The sequence below is a fragment of the Hoplias malabaricus genome, chromosome 13 (genome assembly GCF_029633855.1).
Source record: "Hoplias malabaricus isolate fHopMal1 chromosome 13, fHopMal1.hap1, whole genome shotgun sequence".
Taxonomy (NCBI): domain Eukaryota; kingdom Metazoa; phylum Chordata; class Actinopteri; order Characiformes; family Erythrinidae; genus Hoplias; species Hoplias malabaricus.
In genome coordinates this window covers 33,280,674-33,300,985 of record NC_089812.1, presented here as the reverse complement: position 1 = coordinate 33,300,985, position 20,312 = coordinate 33,280,674, and the positions used below count along the sequence as shown (strand labels likewise).

Below are 20,312 nucleotides of genomic sequence, written 5' to 3'. Positions count from 1 at the left end.
ACACAAACATAAATATTACAGATATTCAAGTATACATACTGGTGTACACAGGCATAAAAATTAAGTTCCTATATGTGAACACACATCTATATGGAAAATATGCAAAGCTATTTATCCAGGCAGTAAACATTCATTTGTCAGAAAAGAGACTTATATTATGATAAATTCAAACAGTCAATCTATTGCAAATTATGATTCTATCCACGTGTGTGAGATATCGTAATCATTTTCTGCCCTCTCCTCAATGAACCCCAGTATTTACAGCTACCATTCAATACCTGCTCACGCTAATCAATCCTTCATTAAATTAAATCAAGTGCTGCTGATTGAATTTAACAAATCCATGCAGATGCTGGAGTGCAGAGAGAAGTAAGGAACCTAACCTCTAATTGTATTCATCCTAGCAAAACTTTTCCAAAACCAAGATATGCTTATATTTATATTTATATGTATTTATTCTAAATGTTATATAACTGTTTCACTGGCCTTTTTTGCACAGTAGTAATATATACAGCACAGAGGAGCATTCACGACCCATAATTTATTTCATTTCCAGTCAAAAGAGCAATAAAGTGGGAAAAAAACTAATTTACAAGAAAACTGCACAGCCTTGATAATCATTTCCCCCAGTATTTAATGCGCCTTCTCTTTAAATTTACTACAGCTTCTGTACTTTTACCTGCTTTGTTTTTCAAAGAAAACCTAAGAGAAATTTTAGCCTCAGTAACCGGTTGCACTTCGGCTTCTAATAATCCAGATAACCCCATAATTATTCCGTGATGTAGAGGACTGGGTTCTGGGAAGTTTTATACCTTCTGACTAGAGATTTTGGGGTTGTTTTAATACTGCAGGATAAATTACTGTATAATCATGTGGTATATATTATGAGTTAAAGTTTGTTTGTTTTTATCAGTGTTCACAATTCTTTCAATTAAAAACAAATCACCAGCACCAGATGTTGTTAAAAATCCACTGAAAATCCACCCAAATTTCCACTGATCCTCCACCATGCTTGACTGATGGTTTTAGACATGGTTCGAAAAGTATTTCATTGCTTCTGCAGCATACAGACCTCACATTTAGACTTATCAATCTATAATGCCCCCTAATTTGTTGTTTAAGCTTTTTAATGGTTCTGTGGGTTATTGTTTATATTATAGAAGATGTTTCAAGAGTGAATCAATCAGTATAAGTCAGAGCTAGTTGTATATTCATAGATCTGCACATCCTGAATGAAGGTGAAAATGTTGATTCACTTAATTACTTTTAAGGCATTAAGGGATTTTTTCTTTAAAATAACTTATTAATATGTCAATTGTGATGTGGTTTTAGGGGTTAAAATAAATTGCTGGAAGATTACTTGCTACTTCTCTTCTGAGCAAAAAAAAAAGCTTCTTCAGCTCCGGACATTTTATATACATATTAGTAAGAAAGGTTCATGGCAGCTGAGTTATGTTTGGCTAGATGTTAGTGTGCCATTGACTCCATAACATCAGGAAAACTTTTGTTTTGAGGAAAGTTGTAGCTCACTTACTTATCAATTGATGTTTACAAAAGTAGCGAATGGCACTGGGGTCTGGCTGATTTTGAGCAGGTGTGTAATCGAATGAAGTAATGTTGACTACATGATAAAACCCATATATCACTCATAATACACACTGGACCATGTTATTACAACCATAAAGTGTAACTTTGGTGGTACACTAGCCGTTATAACCACAGCAACCGACAGTTGATGTCCAATGCTAAAAACTGAGCTAATCTGGCTAAAGTTAGCAGGCACTAGCATTCGCCCTCGTTTATCAAAGCCGGATTATAACACTGTCCTCAACAAAGCTTGGGTTCCACTGAAAAAAGTGAAACTTCCGTCATTTAATCCACATAGCAACCGTCGAAAAGCACGTATTACCAAATTCGATGTCTAACACAAAAAAGTTAATTAATCCAGGTAAAGTTAGCAGCTGCTAACACTGGCTCACTGCTCAGTAGCTCTCAAAAACTGATTATAACACTTTTGTCAAGAAAACTATCTCTAACTAGCGCTGCAACACATGAAAATAGGGCAAAAAACACTTATTAGTGTTTCCCCTAACTCCGGCCGGCCCCTATTTCTGGCCACTGCCATATATGGTGCAATTCTGCTCTCTCTCTTCGCCAGTCGCATTGGGTAAAACAATAAATCAAAAAGAAAAAAATGTTTAAACGGCATTTAAACATCAATCTTGCAAAAAAATCACATATCTAAACTACATTTAAGTATCTCTAACAGTGTTGTAATTCTTTGTGTGAAAAACTGCATGTGGAACACAACACATTTCCATTTCGCGACATATTTCCCTCAGTGTAAAAGTTAGCTTAGCGGTTAGCTTCCATTTCTGTGAGGGGAAAATCTACCGCCATTGTAATCCTGATATCTAGAGTACGGATACCAACACAGGACAAACATAATCTCATTGTGAACCTCTCAAAACCACTGAATGTGGTAGCAACTGTCTCGTTTGACTGTCACAAGCAGGGGAGGTGGCCGAAGTTAGGGGGCACTAGTAATCTTAGCAGTATTGGCACCTACTTAAACAAAAGCATTTTTTTCTAAAAACATATTTTCTTTCAAAGTCAAGCAAGTCTTGGACATTAATCTACACATATTTGACTCCTGAAAAATGTTGATTTGGGTGAGTAAAGTCCTTCTATATATTTACAGTTAGCTAAGATTTCCAATATTGTGTTTACAAGTGGCTGGAACTTGGGGTATATTCGCTACTGCTCCAACTTGTGTCCACATGTCTGTTTCAGCTCGTTCTACTGTGTACATTCAATCCAGTATTAACTCTTGCATGGCTGCTCATTCTCTCTCTCTCTCTCTCTCTCTCTCCCTCCCTCCCTCCCCAGGATTAATGCATCTTCTGATTGCTCTTTCTGCCATATAATATCCAGGAATACTGAGCTAGATTCTTCTTGTAGCTAGGCAACCATTCACCTGTTTGCTATGTGCGGCTAAGCTTCACACATGAGAGTCCTCCGCCCCATGATTCAGAAGTTACTTAGTGCAGTACACAATAAGAGGACCCATCGTAGCCACCACAGAGGCTCTATTCTCCCTATTACAGCTCTGTGGAACATTAAAATAATTTAGATGCTGCAATTTACATAGTGTTCCTTTAAATGCAATTTAACCTAATAATATTTTACAGTACATTTTTGGATACAATCAATCTTGAAAATCATACACTGTGTAAAGAGCAGTGGCAAATAAATAAATAAATAAATAAATAAATAAATATCAATAGCAGCAATAGAGACATAAGGTCATGTTCCACCAACAATGATATAAGTGTTTAAAGATCAAACCCTAACCCTAAAAACTCTGTTTGTCTGGTCTGTAGATGCTTTTCTGAACAGAGGACAGGTGGTGTAGACTGCTGAGGGCACACAGAACTGAAGGTTTCTGTTTTTCCGGGGAGCTGTTGGACCAGATGGATGGATATCTCTCACCTCTATCTGTTGCCACTGGTTGCAGCACTGTGTGACTGCACTGGGTTTATTTATGAACATCTGAGAGCATGTGAAGATCCAGAATCTTTTCACATTCCAAAGTTGAAGAGGCTTTTATTTCCTCTGCATCTACAGTGTGTGCTGTGTATGTGGCATTGAAATTGATTATATTGCAATGAATTTTGCTTACACTTTGGAAATATTTTTTTGCCACCTTGCATTTGTGAAATTCCTCTGGATGGCCTACAAAGGATGAAAGTGTTTACACACTCAGTCAAGAAAAAGGAAGAAGAATGTAAGCTTCTTTGACATGCAAGGACCTCAGAAATATGCCTGCTGGAAGAGGACGGGCTGGAAAAACCTGAATGCACACCCACGGGAATGCACCAACTCACAACTGAGGATGGAATTAGACAAGTTTGTTGGTTCTATTTTGTGAGTGAAGGAGGGCCACTGCCCTGAAGACTGGCTCTGTCAACACAGACGACAGGTAGATATCAATTTGAGACAGCGAGAAAGGAATATATATCTTTTTCTGCCTTATTTGGAGCGCATTTTGAAGGGTGAAGCCGAAGACAGCGCAGCAGCGTGTGAGGTAAATAAAGACTATTTGATGAGGCTCAGCTATTATTGTGTTCTCTGTTCTCTGTTCCAGTGACAGCGCTGTGATTGAAGGTTTTAATTCCAGCTAATTCGGTTTCTTAAAAAAGAATAACAACCACCAGGACCCGAGAAAGGATTGGGAAAATAAAGGACATAAAATGGGGGAAGGTACATTAGATTGAAAGAGCAGTGCTGCTAGGTAATTTGATTCATTCCTCTGGCCCCCGTTTTCATCCTTTTGCCACATTAGGAGAGGGCAGGAAGAAACAGACGTAGGTTCAGTTGTTTTTATTCTATCTCAGAAATGTTCACAGCCTGATGAAAGGGTCTCTGGTCGTCCCCTCCCCCGCAGTGCTATGATAATAAAGTTGCTAGCCGGGAGCTAAAGTTAATGATTCAAATCCAAAGAGGTAAGACAGGTGACGCTGCAATGTGATTCTGTTCGTAGCGTATCGCTTTGTTTTTTAATGGTTATGTGTGCAGTGACTTGTGAATCATGAAATGGAAAGGAGAGAGAAAAGCACTCAAGGAAGTGACACAGTGCCCAAAAAAAGCCCAACATGGCTAGATCTGAAACTAGGCCCTAATCACCACACAGTGTGCTATTTTGAGAATTGTTTTTTTTTTGCAGTGATGTCCAAAGCCATAGTGGGGAATTTCTGTAGCTCACTTTATATCCCATGATTTACAAGGTACGTAGAGCACAGGTTATGTACCCTACTGAGTAGGCAACACCCATAATGCACTGTCATGATGGAATGCGACAGTCAAAGCCTGTAAAATGTTTGCGTATGACAAAGGTAACATTACTTGAGCTTATTCAAATCACTAATTCTGTTATCAGAATTTATATTATTATATTATATGGGTATATTTTACTTACTACATGAGATATTGTGATCCACATTGATTAACCGTGGCACATTCACACAAATGTTCCAGAGGAGGGCCCATTGAGATCAGAACTGAAAATAGAGACTAAACGTTGTACATAAATCTTAAAAAAGTCAAGAAGTCAAGAGTCAAGAAGTTTTCAAGTACGTAACAATTGAAAATTAAGATAAAAATGTAATGCAACACTGTAATACATTAGATTTAAAAACTTATTTCCAGGGCAGTATGGTGGCACTGCAGGTTATGTCTGCCAGGGTCCTGAGGTCGTGGATTAAAGCCCTGCTACGGGTGACTCTGGGGTGTGTTCCTGCCCTGTTCCGGGTGGGCTCTGGACCCACCAGAGACTTGAATGGTAAAGCAGTTACAGACAATGAACGAATCAATTTGTATTCATTTTCTTTGCTTCTAGCTGTTTTGGTGCACCTTCACTGAGAGAATCTTCGACAGGAATCTATAGGTAAGACCCTCTGTATTTAGATATAGATTAATATTGACACTTTTGAGTAGAACTGTAATTGTGAGACAAAGACGTATTACTGGTGTGTATCTCTAGTGGGCTTTATATGCTTTGAGATACTGCCATTTGAAAACGAATGCCACTCTTCGCCCCATGCCCACACTCCAGTTAACCCAAGAATGAAACAGAATGACATGTGACCAGTCATTCCAATTTTGTGGTAAGTGACATGGCGACAGAGCGACAAGGGACAAATCAACTTGTGATTCTCTCTACTTTATGCTAATGTGTGATGATGCAGAGACATGACCAATCATAGACACATTTTTGGAGCTCCCCACACTGTACAAACTCAGAAGAGACAAACATGGCGCACCTTGAGCGAACAGTCACTTTCTCTTGTGAACGTAGGGTAGGTGTCACGCCTACATCTCAGGACTCAAATTCCCAGAATGCACCTGTCAGTCACATGACTACCCGCCGGTCTCCCTCACCAGAATTCTAATTACATACACCTGTTTGTCTCCCTATATATACCTCACTCTGAGAACTGTTCCTTGCCGAGTATTGTTTTGGTTCTCCCATGCATACAACGCGTTCCCTTGTACTTTGTCTGACGGTCTCCTGTTGCCTACTTCCTGCCTGTGTTCCCGATTTACGTCTCCTGTCTTGTCCCTATTGGTATTGTCTGCATTCTCTGGTTTTCGAACTCTGCCTGTTTTTGACTACGGTTTTTGTCCATCCTCTGAGGTACTGTCTGCTCCTGTTTTTGAACTTTGCCTGCCTTGTGAATACTCTTTTGGATAACGACATTAAACAGACTGTTAACTGTGTTCCGCGACTGTCAGCTTTCTGTTATGTCCTGACAGAATACTCGGCCCACATGCAGACAGCGGACACAGATGCCGTCAGAACGGCTATCACTAGTCAGGGCCAGATGCTAGGTCAACACCAGCAAATGTTGGCTAGCGTGACTCAATCTGTTAATTCTCTCGCTCAACAACAACAGAGTCAACAGCTCCAGCTGAAACAAGTGTTGGAGAGTGTTAACGCCCTTGTAGCGCTTATTCCTGCTCCTAGCCCTAATCCCAGTCCTCCTGTAGCGTCTGTCAGTCTGAATTCTCGTTATCCTGTCAGTAAACCGGAGATTTTTGAAGGCGATCCGGCCAAATGTAGCGGGTTTTTATTGCAATGTTCTATATTTTTTGAGAATTCTCCTCCCAATAATGATCAAGCAAAAATCGCCTTTTTGGTCTCCCGTCTGTCTGGTAAAGCACTTGAGTGGGCCACCGCTATTTGGAACAGTATAGTCAGTAACACGTATCTCGAATTTGTCAATACTTTCCGGGAAGTGTTTGACCATGCAAATGAGGGACGTTCTTGTGGTGATATCCTTCTCACCCTTAAGCAAGGAGCCCGAACAGCTGCCGCTTATGCGTTAGAGTTTCGGACTATTGCTGCTGGTAGCGGTTGGAATGAACCTGCGCTCATTAATGTTTTTCGTAATGGTCTAAATCCAGAAATACTCACGGAACTGGCTTGTCGAGATGACGGATTGACTTTAGATCAGTTAATTTCTTTATCCATCCGCCTGGACCAACTCCTACAAAAACGTCCCCGGCCACCGGGTAAAGGACAAGAAGTTGACAAGCGTCAATCCGCTCCTTGTTTTCCTTTTCGCCCGGTACAAGGTCAAGCTCCCAGTCCTAATCCTCCTTCGGATCCTATGCAATGCGATACTATGCGACTTTCTCATGAAGAGCGCCTTCGTCGTCTCCACGGTGGACTATGCTTATACTGTGGAGGATCTGATCATATTCGTCGTGATTGTACACGCTTACCTCCGCGAGTCCGGACTCAAAACCTGGAGAGGAATTTTCGTGCTAACTTGGTGAGTGTACCCACAAAAGGGTTAATATCTAAATCCTTTCTCATACCGGTCAAAGTGTACTGCCAAGGAACTTCTTTTGTCGTTTCAGCGCTGATAGATTCTGGAGCCGAAGGAAACTTCATTCAACAATCCCTCGTTACCCGGCTGGGAATTAAGACTAAACAGTTATGCAGACAGATCCAAGTCCGAGCTTTTGATGGCCTTCCCGTTGGAGGAGATTTCATCTCACAAGAGACAGTTCCTGTTTGGTTCCAGACAAGTTTCCTGCATCACGAGTGGCTTTCGTTCTTGGTATTACCCAAGGCAGATTTTCAGATTATCTTGGGACTACCATGGTTAGAAATTCATAACCCAGCTATCTCATGGAGCCAACGCGAAATCACATCCTGGTCATCCTTATGCCACACAAACTGTTTAGCCCTTAAAAACATTTCTATCCATTCCACTTCAGTGGAGAGTCCAGATTCAACCATGTCAGTAGAAATTCCTCCCGTGTATTCCCAATACTTAGAAGTTTTCAGTAAAACAAAAGCTACTAAATTACCCCCGCATAGGCCATATGACTGTGCGATAGAACTTGTTGAGGGTGCTACCTTACCTAAATCACGTATTTATCCTTTGAATTTAGAAGAAGAAAAAGTCATGGAAGAGTACGTCAAAGAAGCTTTAACACAGGGGTTTATACGTCCATCAAAGTCTCCAATATCTTCGGGTTTCTTCTTTGTCAAAAAGAAGGACGGTGGATTAAGACCATGTATAGACTATCGTGCTCTGAACGAGATCACCAAGAAATTTGTATATCCTCTACCCCTTATTCCAGTTGCATTAGAGCAACTTAGAGGTGCTACCATCTTCTCCAAGTTGGACCTTCGTAGTGCATACAATCTAGTGCGAATTAAGGAGGGTGACGAGTGGAAAACTGCTTTTAGTACTACCAAGGGACATTATGAGTATTTGGTAATGAGCTATGGGTTGGCAAACGCTCCATCTGTGTTCCAGGAGTTTATTAATGACATTTTTAGGGACATGCTGGGAAAATTTGTAATAGCATACATTGATGACATTTTGATATACTCTCCAGATGTAAAAACTCATGTAAAACAGGTCAGTCAAGTGCTTCAACGGTTAAAGGAGAATAACCTTTTTGTCAAAGGAGAAAAATGTGAATTCCATCAACAAACCATTTCATTCTTGGGATATGTTATCAGTGTGTCGGGTATAGTCATGGACGACCAGAAGGTAGAGGCGGTCGTAAACTGGCCAGTCCCAACTAACGTGAAAGAGCTTCAACGCTTTTTAGGGTTTGCGAATTTCTATAGACGGTTTATTAGAAATTTTAGTTCTATTGCAGCCCCACTTACTGCTTTACTAAAGGGTAGTCCTCATCGTTTGTGTTGGTCTGCTCAGGCCCAAGGTGCTTTTGAACGTCTTAAGACAGCCTTCACTACCGCTCCCATATTAAAACATCCTAACCCTGAACTCCCCTTTGTGGTGGAGGTAGACGCATCAGAGACGGGTGTAGGGGCGGTACTATCTCAACGTAGTGGGGAACTTCCTAAGTTACACCCCATTGCCTTTTTTTCGCATAAATTATCACCTGCTGAACGAAATTATGGTATCGGGGATAGAGAACTTTTAGCGGTAAAGTTGGCTTTAGAGGAATGGAGACACTGGCTAGAAGGTTCTCTACATCCTTTCACAGTCTTAACTGACCATAAGAATCTGGAATATATTCGTTCTGCAAAACGTATGAACTCTCGACAAGCTAGGTGGTCACTTTTTTTCTCCCGGTTCCGGTTTACCATCACGTTTCAACCAGGTAATCGCAACCTTAAAGCAGATGCACTCTCTCGTTTTAATCAGAATGAATCAGAGGAGAAAGGTGAAGAATCAAATAAGTTTATACTACCTTCCTCCGTTTCGGTGGCAGCTATCAGATGGGAGTTAGATGAACTGATTGCACAGGAAAATCGGTCAAAAGGAGTATCTGAATCTTGTCCGGAAGGCAAAACTTATGTACCGCCAGAATTCCGTAATAGGCTGATTACCTGGGCTCATTCGTCACTGTCATCTGGTCATCCCGGAGAGAGACGCACAACACAGCTTATTCTAGCACGTTACTGGTGGGGTTCAGTAAGAGCGGATGTACATGAATTTGTAGCATCTTGTTCAGTTTGTGCTCAGGCAAAAACACCTAAAACCCTTCCGGCAGGTAAATTAATGCCTCTACCCGTTCCAGAACGTCCCTGGTCGCATTTGGCGCTGGATTTTGTCACTGACCTACCTCTGTCGGAGGGATTTACTACCGTTCTCACAGTCATTGATCGGTTCTCTAGAGGAGTTAAGTTCATCCCATTTCCTTCATTACCCACGGCCCTAGATACTGCTAAAGCTTTATATACACATATATTCCGTCATTATGGAATCCCTGAAGACATTTTATCTGATAGAGGTCCTCAGTTTACGTCACATGTATGGAAAGCTTTCTTTGAACATTTAGGGGTAAATGTTAGCCTCACCTCTGGATATCATCCCCAGAGTAATGGCCAGTGTGAACGGGTTAATCAGGAGCTGGGAAAGTTTTTACGAATTTATTGTCATGAGAATCCACAAGACTGGTCCCAGTACTTGGTATGGGCAGAGATAGCCCAAAACTCCTTGGTTAACTCGACTACTGGTCTCACCCCATTTCAGTGTATATTAGGTTATCAACCTCCGTTGGCACCCTGGACTGCAGCTACATCTGGAATTCCATCAGTCGACGAGTGGATGAAACGCAGTGAGGAGGTGTGGGAGAAAACTAATCTTCACATCACGGAGGTCCTTTCCCGGTATAAGGAACAAGCTGATAGAAACAGATCAAATTCCCCGTTATTCCAGATTGGAGAAAGAGTATGGTTGGCTACAAAGGATATCAGGTTTGAGGGGAGATGCAGGAAGCTCCTTCCTAAGTATATTGGTCCTTTTCGTATTTCTGATAAAATTAATGATGTTACTTACAAGTTAGAATTACCTGCACAATACCGTATTGCTAACTCCTTTCATGTGTCTCTCCTCAAGCCTGTGATCTCTGGTCCTTTGAATGAGTTGCAGCCCGACGACGTTCCGCCCCCGGCATTGGACGTTGGGGACTCTTCCACATATGCTGTGCGAGAGGTACTAGATTCTCGTAGACGTGGAGGAACTCTCCAATATCTTATTGATTGGGAAGGGTACGGTCCTGAGGAGCGTTCATGGGTACCAGCAAAGGACATCTATGATCCGGGTCTCGTGTTGGCGTTTCACTCTCGTCATCCTGAGAAGCCGGCTCCCCGTCCCAGAGGTCGCCCGAGAGGATCGGTATCTAATCCCGCTCCGTCCCTTCCTAGGTCTAGATCCAGAGACCCACGTCAATCTCAGTCCTCCGCATGTGCAGAAGTCCGTAGCTCCGGTGACTCTGTTCCGCTGGGTGGTCGTCGTCGTGGTCGTCCTCGTTCCAGGCCTCCTCCGGTGTCTTCGGGGGGGGGTACTGTCACGCCTACATCTCAGGACTCAAATTCCCAGAATGCACCTGTCAGTCACATGACTACCCGCCGGTCTCCCTCACCAGAATTCTAATTACATACACCTGTTTGTCTCCCTATATATACCTCACTCTGAGAACTGTTCCTTGCCGAGTATTGTTTTGGTTCTCCCATGCATACAACGCGTTCCCTTGTACTTTGTCTGACGGTCTCCTGTTGCCTACTTCCTGCCTGTGTTCCCGATTTACGTCTCCTGTCTTGTCCCTATTGGTATTGTCTGCATTCTCTGGTTTTCGAACTCTGCCTGTTTTTGACTACGGTTTTTGTCCATCCTCTGAGGTACTGTCTGCTCCTGTTTTTGAACTTTGCCTGCCTTGTGAATACTCTTTTGGATAACGACATTAAACAGACTGTTAACTGTGTTCCGCGACTGTCAGCTTTCTGTTATGTCCTGACAGTAGGGAAGCATAACTGTCCTGCTCTGTCAATGCTGATGTCTGTTAGAGTTTTGTTGTTCCCATCTGTGTGTCTTGAGCTGTTTAGTGAGGGTACGTAGCTTGGCCTCAGGATAACACACACACTTCACTATTATTCCAGACGTGAACCTCAGTCAAATGCTATTAATGAACCTCTATATTTTGAAGGGTGTACTGTAGGTTTCCCATTTTATGCAGAACCAGAAATGCTCAAAATGCATCTGGTAGCATAGGTAATTGCCCTTGAAAGTCTGAAACAACATCCAAACTTTCCTTTGGGCATTTGCCAAGGACCCGTGTATATCAGCAGTGTGCAGATATGGACTCGATGATCCATACAGTATCGACCTATTTCCATATCAGTTAATGACAATGAAAGGATGGTCTGAGATACCAGAACAAAATTAGCATTGATTGGCTCTCTTTGCCCATGAGTCTGTGTGTCACTCCCCGTCTCTGTCTCCTTCACACTCTCCAGCAGGCCGAGCCGGGACGCTAGCCATGGAGGAGGATTATATGAAAAAGGGCCACCCGGACGTCGTTATGCAGCAGCACACGAGCAACGTGGATCCGAGCCCGAAGCAAAAGAAGTCAGATTCAGGGCCCAACGGCTGCATGCGCTGCTGCATTAGCACCAAGAACTGCCTGATGAGCCCAGAGTGCGGCCGTGCTCTCAGCATCGCCAGCGTAATCGCCATGTGTGGGACATGCATCCGCATGTGGACGTGTAAGTTCAGAGACAGAAGGTTATTTATTAGAGCCATTTCTGACCTGCATATATTTATATATGTCATATAATTCCAAAGCTCTTATTTTGTGTCAAAACCTGATGTGGAATGGACCATTAGAGATGGTCCAAAGTTACATGGGATCAAATCTAGGGTATGGTCCAAGCCCCCAGAGGATGGATGCAAGGGGCTTATTAATGCCTAGCTGCTGTCCATGCCCCACCTCCCCAGTGAGGTCAATAGCCTAAGAAGAGGCCAGAACCTAGACTTGGGAGGGGGAGCTCTAGCTTCTTTCCCAGCTTGTTACCTCACTGAGATGTGGGGCATGGCCAGTAACGAGGCTACAGTGTGTACCCTCCAAACAGCTTCTTGGGGGTTCAAGCTACATAGGGTTTACTGCTACAAATTTCATTTAAAAAAATATGGATTGTAGTTGTACTTTTGCTCTCAACATCCAGTCACTGAAAAATACCACAGCGTCAATTTAAAGTATAATTAATGCAAGTAAGTAGATTTCTTAAAAGTCAAAGCGCTTAGATTTCAGGCATTTTTCCTTGTTAACTCTGCTGGTACTCTCTGTGTCAAATGTCGTCACTCTCTGTTGAGCTGTTAATGGGTAATCAAAGGTAAATGAGGAATGATGAGAACCCCATGCTGCGAAAACCATTCACGACTCTCCTCAAAGATGGCCGTGGAGAGAGAAGCAGCACTACTGCGATTGGTACGCTTGATATATTTTAAAAAATTACTATTGTTTTATGGCTACTTTGAATCAGAGCTAAAGCATAAAATCTAATGGTATTCCTTTCACAGCGTGTAACACATCACCACCGTAAAACCACCATACAAGTGCCATAAAACACAGATCATTGGTATGCATAACCCCCCCGACTCATTACATTAACTTGCATTAAAAGTTAAGGATGCTTTCTTACTTTGCCCTGATTTGTCCTGTTTTGTTAAACAACAACATTGATTAATGTTCTCCCGGCTCTGAGACGCCCACTTCAAAGGAAGGGCTGGTTAATTAGCTGATTAGAGGGTTAGAGCAAAAAAAGAACATCAAAACAGGATGAGAACTGGCAACCACTGCTTTATGATACTTATAATTCTTCACAATGGTGATGACAAACCTGTTAACAAGCCTTTTAGGAGAAAGAGCAGTAACTCATCCACTTACTCCATTCAGCAGCAGAAGCAGGGCTGGCCCAGTTCTGGCCCCGGTGGGCCTTAGTCCAGTACAGTTTGTTGACTATCTTTGTTGCGCAAAGATAACTGTGATCATTATTGTCAACTTGGGCTAAAGTGTTGGCTCTGTCATAGGGAGATGTGGATGTGAGTTCTTCAGTGATGCTCAGATATCTGAGGCCAGGAGTCTAAGAGAATAACACTCTCTCTCCCTCTCTCTCTCTCTCTCTCTCTCTCTCTCTCCCTCCCTCCCTCCCCAGGCTTAATGCATGATGCAGGTGTCAGCGAACATAACAGAATTGAGTAATTATTGTTCTCCTCCAAGCGTGTCGGACTATTCATTAATTTTGTGTTACTGACAGTTAAAAACGAGTGTTGGCTGGCCTCGCATGTTTCAGAGGAGGCATGTGCTAACTTTTCAGCACATTTAGCAGTTACAAAAAAGTATGCTTCATTATAGAACGTTATTTAAAAGATAACCGTTGTCCTTCCATCAAGATATGACTCCTGTCTGCTTCAAAAAATCATATTTATTGCTATAGCACATTGCATATGTGGGCGGGGATAAACAATACTAACCAACACAATGTAGGTTCTCCACCCAGTCTTTCACCTGGCATCATGTTTCCTCAGAAATGCGTCACAGTATAGAAGGCATATGCTGTATGGTTTATGACTCACATTGACTTTAGTTGTTGAACAATCAACTCTGGTTTTGTTTGAAAAGGAACGTCTAGGCTGGGGTCAGGTACAGGGTTAGACTGTTATGACATATGTTTAAGTGTTGCGACGTTTATACCAGTGTTTCACAGCTCGCTCCTGAAGTCAGCCAGCAATGCACAGATATGTATTTTCCCTGAACTTGTCAGAGTCAAGATTATTTCATTCCTTGTCACCACAAATATCTGTCAGCGAAGCTGTATGTGTGAGAAAACAGTAGTTCCAGCAACAGTGCATTAAACATGAAACAGCAGCAGACAGTCAGACAATGAATAATAAGTGACTTTATAGGACTTGAGTCATATGGTGTAAACAGTTTTTCATTTTGTCAATCATCATGTCACGACAAGAGCCGAACATGAGCTTTGAAAAACGTATGAGTAGGGTCGTTTATTCGCGGCACGGAAGGCCGCAGCTGTGCAGTGTGAGGTGTGGATTGTTTTCATAGCAGTGGGTACTCAGCACCCTCCTTTCACTCTACATTGCTCACTAGCAGCTCAACATTCTAAAAACACTACACATCTCCCAGAGATATAAAGAAAACCTGATTTGCATGACATTCGTTAAGATACATATTCCACTTTCATTTTGTGTGCGGAATTGCAACTAAAAGGCCTGCAGAATCAGGATGCCCAGAACAATTCCAATTCCAACAATTCTTGCAGCTGTCAAGTTATGTAAAGTTACATTATGCAACTGTCAAGCTTTATCTTTTATGCAACGCATGATGTGCCACTAGTTCTGTGAAAGTTTCACGATGTAAGACAGACTTGGAGCAGCACAACACACAACTGCAGCTGGAATACTGTACTGGATTTGAAGAATGATCACAAATAAAGTATATAATCAGGTTACTGGCTGTGTACACTTTCAGAAAAAACTCTGAGGTGGTCTTCCATTTAATCTCCAGGGCTTATATTTTGTGTTACACAGTTGTATAATGATATTCAACCTTCCATCTGGAGTAGAGAATGTAATGTAGCATTTGGGAGCACAACTGGACCAAAAAATAAAAACCATTGTTGTACCTTTAAAGGTTTGTACCATTAGTATACTGTGTTGTACATTTACAGCGTATAGAGGTCAGAATGTACTAGTTTCCCCCAATTCTTCAGCAGGATCTCTCGTCTTAAATAGCAGTACCTTCAAGACTGATGCTCTCTGTTTATGAATCACCATCAAATGGCAAGACGCCCTGTTAACTGGAGAATTTGGAGAATGCACCACTAACAAACTCAGCTTATGTAGTCTGTCTGAAGTCTGTCACTTCTGAACTCTGTCATTTTCGTTCATTTTCGCGTGCAGTAATCTGAAGTCTGGTGTCCTGTCTGTTGATTCTAAAGGCTGTCATTTTCTCTTTTTTTCCCCACAGAGGTTTCTGCTCATTGATGAATCCAGACCGTATTCGAGTGGCTGCCACCCAGTGCTGAAAACAAAAGGAGACCTCTTGGCTATGGATTTAGGCTCAGCTATACCAGCTCTGGAAAACACCCTTAGATTAAACCCCACCCAGCGCTGATCATAATGAGCAGTCTGCTGCATCTTTTGAATCAAAATAACAAGAAAAAATCCACTAATTTCTCAGAGCAAACAAATTGGGGAGCAAAAATAAATTAATTAAATTAATGATTACACTGGGGATGTAAATATCAGTGGGTGAACTCATTACATACACTATATGTCCATAGGTTTGTAGACACCTCTTATAATTTAGCTACTATAAGGTGCACCCATTGTTGACACGTATGATCTCCATGAGCTAAAAGCATGAGATAAAATGGGACACTCTGGGGCAAATGCTAATGAGCCTTAGTCCACCATGCTCCATACTAAGCATAAGAGTGTGGAGCTCAATTGACTACTTTTTGGTTGGTTCAGGTGGCACGGTGGCGCAGCAGGTGGTGTCACAGTCACACAGCTTCAGGGGTTGTGGGGTTGTGGGGTTGTGGGTTCAAGTTTGATGTGTTCTCTTTGTGTCCTTGTGGGTTTCCTCCAACGATCCAAAAACACATGTTGGTAGGTGGATTGGCGACTCAAAATTGCCCATATGTGTGAGTATGAGCCTGGCACCTCCTTCAGGGTGTGTCCCGCCTTGCGCCCAGTGATTCCAGGACCCACCGCGACCCTGAACTCGATAAGGGTTACAGATAATGAATGAATGAATTAGTTTAAGTAACATTTGTGATGCTAATACCTTGTTGTGGAATGCCATGAAATCTTCAACTAACTTTTTAGAAGAGTAGAAGCTGTTACTCCAGCAAAGGAGGACAGACGACCTACTAATACAATTCATTTCACAACAAAATCTTGTTTGAGCAGGTGTCCACAAATTTTTAACCATATAGTGTATAAATGTGTGAAGGATTTGACATGGATTGTGCTCTCCTCCTGCTTTGGGCTCAGTTTGCCTTGGGCTGCGGTGCCCAGGCACGCAGAGCCATGAGACGTGACTGAGAGCCTGCAGTCGATCAGTCAGAAAATCCCACAGCACGATTTAACTCCACCACTTCACACTGCAGCACACAGCTTGGGAGCTTTTTCGGAACAAATCTGCGAGGCTTTCTTTCCTGCTGCATTTGGGTGCGGATTAAAGAGGACCTGCTTAAATCTGTAATCAATAGCTAAAGTAATGGAATGGAAAAGTCTGCTTGTACAAGCCATGTGTCACACTTCTGATTCTCTTTTTGGCTTGTTATGTTACACACGGAACACTGGGGGCTACGGGGCTTTAACACAGAGCCCAATACTGTCTGGATAGTTTTGTATATTTTATTATGTACATGTTCTCATTTATAAATCTCCATGATCTCTGTGATATGTCTTGAGTGTGAACTTACAGGTTCATTTTCTGCTACGCGACACTGTACAGGCAAATGTACGCCACTAATTGTCTAAAAGTAGTTACACACCTGCTTTTTACCGATTTTAAGATGCACCCATTGTTCACACATAGTGTGCACAGCCCCCTTTGGAAAAGCATCTGAATAAAGCAACCACAAACTCCGCAGAACTGTGGCTGTGGCTAAACGCCATCAAATCCTCACGTTTCCTGGATGAGAAGTGCACATGGTAGAAAGGGGTGATGGTGAATCCTTAATTTAATTCACCACCACCGCATGTTGTAATAATCCTGAATAATTTGCTGTACTTTTGTTATAGTATTAAAGTTATATTAAATAAAGCCCAGAGCTACGGCACACGGCCATGCAGCAGCTCAAACAATTTATAAAACATGCTCATTGCAATGGTGCCAAGAACTTGTTTATAATTCCGTATTTTACATTTTCATTAAAAACAATCAGCCATCTTCTCCCCGAGCTTAATCATCTCACCATCTTTCCCCCTCCTCCCATTCCCACTCTCTGTATTTTCCGAACATAACTTGTATAATCACAACTCTGGTGCACAAGTGTAAATGATATCAATTCATAATGATTATATATATGTGTGTGTGTGTGTGTGTTGTATTAAAACATTCCAATCCCTGATGTTCTGCACTTGTTTTATTTGCTGTTATTTGTATAAAAAATGAAATGAATTTAGTCATAGACACGAGTGGACAACATGAGCTTCAGCCAAATGGATCTGTTACATTCAGTAATTCAGGATCATTATTTTCAAGCTGTCTCCTGTTAGCCGGAGCATAACATCTCCGAGACATAAAACACTTCCTTTATAGAACAACACAGACAGGCCATTTAAGAAATACATTCTCCTTTGATTTTATATGGATAGGTAGATGAATGGAAACTAAAAGAGAGAGAGGGAGATCGATAGTTTGAAAAACAGACAGACAGATAGATGGATTGACCAATAGAATGGGATGCTCTGGAGCAGTTGCACATTAACCTAAGGTCACTCTGCCCAATACCAAGCATCAGCTGAACCTTTGTATTGGGACGTAGAGCATGGGGTGAGTAGGAGAGGAGTTTTTATGTAGAAATAATCATCTCAGCATTTGTTATCCACAATTTCTTATATTTATTTGTTGTAATTCCTTAAGACCAAAGAGAAGGTATAGATGTTGCTTGTAGTGTAATGTAGAATAGGGTTCAGTGAATATATATATGTGTGTGTTTTGCTTGATTAGCTTTCGCTTTCAGCCAGTGCTTTGTGCTGTGAATACCAAGAAAAACATGCTACAGAGACCACACTGTGTAAACTACCGTATGTGTTTTATCCTCAATCTCTGCTTTATTTACCCACAGTCCAAACAGACCAAACAGCTCTGAGGCAAATACATAGAGATTAAGTTCAAAAAGCCAGCGGGCTGTACTTTACCTTCACAAGAGTCAATATCTGTCTAGATAACACATGTTCAGTTTCTGTAGGAACAATAACAGAACTTTGCATTGTGACAAGCCTGTCAGAGACCACCACGGAAGACTTTATAGAGTATAAACTTTATATAGTAGTTTAACAGTACACTCTTACCATACCATATGTATTAATTAGGGGTGTGCGATATGACCCTAAATATTTCAAATTATTTTTGTGATAATGAGATTCTTGGCAATATAACAAACAGTGAAAAACCGTTCATTCATTCATTCATTCACTCATTCATTCATCTGTAAGCGCTTATCCAGTTCACGGTCACGGTGGGTCCAGAGCCTACCTGGAATCACTGGGTGCATGGCGGGATCACATTCTAGAAGGGGCATCTGTCTTTCACAGGGCAGCACTTTCACACACACCTGTGGACACTTTTGAATCGCCAATCCACCTACCAAAGTGTGTTTCTGGACTGTGGGAGCACCCGGAGGAAACCCACGCAGACACAGGGAGAACACACCAAACTCCTCACAGACAGTCACCCAGAGGAAACCCACGCAGACACAGGAAGAACACACCACGTTCCTCACAGAGAGTCACCAGGAGGAAACCCACGCAGACACAGGGAGAACACACCACACTCCTCACAGACAGTCACCAGGAGGAAACCCACGCAGACACAGGAAGAACACACCACACTCCTCACAGAGAGTCACCCGGAGGAAACCCACGCAGACACAGGGAGAACACACCACACTCCTCACAGACAGTCACCCGGAGGAAACCCATGCAGACACAGGGAGAACACACCACACTCCTCACAGACAGTCACCCGGAGGAAACCCACACAGACACAGGGAGAACACACCACAATCCTCACAGATGGAGCGGGACTTGAACCCACAACTACCAGGTCCCTGGAGCTGTGTGACTGCGCCACTACCTGCTGCCCCACCTCAGTGAAATTTTTTAAAATTAATTTCAAGAACATAATGCAACTAAATAAATAAATTTTTAAATTATATTTTAGTATATGTGTAATGCTTTTAAACGTTCAGTAGAAGAATACAAAAACAATCTCTAAACATTTGGTTTTACATATTTCAAACAAGAATAAGTTAACTAGATTCTGATTTTGTTTAAAATAATGTAAGAAATAAATCTACCACTAAAGTGCAGACAGTTCAGTGCATGCATTTAAACAGAAAACTTCAACTATTTTGCGAAAAATACCCTTAAAATTTCACAGTAAATAAACAAATACAAAATGGATGCTAGGCTAGAGTCAGCATCGCTTATGTGCTTGGGTTAAAGCTAAAACCATCGAGTTCTATATAAACATTAATATCATTGCAGAAATGGTATGGAAGTATTTTTGGATTTATTTATGTATTTATAAATAAATGTAACTAGCATATAACTCACTCTTCACATACTCACTCACAGTTAGGAATTACAGCACTAGGAGTGCCATTTCTCCCATATTCACTTTTTTACAGTATCCTACTGTGCATCAGTTTTACTTTTGCTAATCCAAAAAAAATATATACAGTTGCAAGAACCACAGCACAAAAAATAATAATAAAAACTGTAACAAACTATGGGTAACACTTACTGAAAGAGTATGTTTTGGACTGTGGGAGGAACCCACCCAGAGGAAACCCACACCAAACTCCTCACAGACAATGACCAGATGTGAGGACCCAGTGTTCCCAGTGACACTTCTTGCAGTGCCAGAGTTTTCAAGTCTTCACTCTCTGTGGAATTACAAATATGACAAACTTAGACCTACTTCAAAAAGCAGACTTTTTATTTGTTGTAATAATTAAATAGTTTTCAAGAGGTAACACATAAGCCAAAAAAAAAAAAAAAGCTCTGGTAAGCCTTTACATTAGATCTCAGAAAATAGATTTGAAGGCATTCGGCCAGAACAAGAATTAGTGAGCTCAGGTACTAAGTTGATTAGTTGAAAAGTGATGGTGTTTCATCACTCTGCTGCTCCACAGCCCTACAGCCCTATGCCACAGGGCTCCAGTCAAAACTTGGCACTGGGCCTGGTGACCTTAGCTTCATGTGGAAAGTAGA

At 41.7% G+C, this 20,312-nt stretch overlaps 1 long non-coding RNA gene across 1 annotated transcript; it reads left to right on the top strand.

The window, feature by feature from the left end:
* The first annotated feature begins 3,936 nt into the window (after positions 1-3,936).
* Positions 3,937-17,431, top strand: LOC136664325 (uncharacterized). Its single transcript, XR_010795115.1, has 4 exons — positions 3,937-4,087; positions 5,399-5,446; positions 11,795-12,043; positions 15,325-17,431. It is a non-coding gene; the product is annotated as an uncharacterized lncRNA (long non-coding RNA).
* Positions 17,432-20,312: the final 2,881 nt, after the last annotated feature.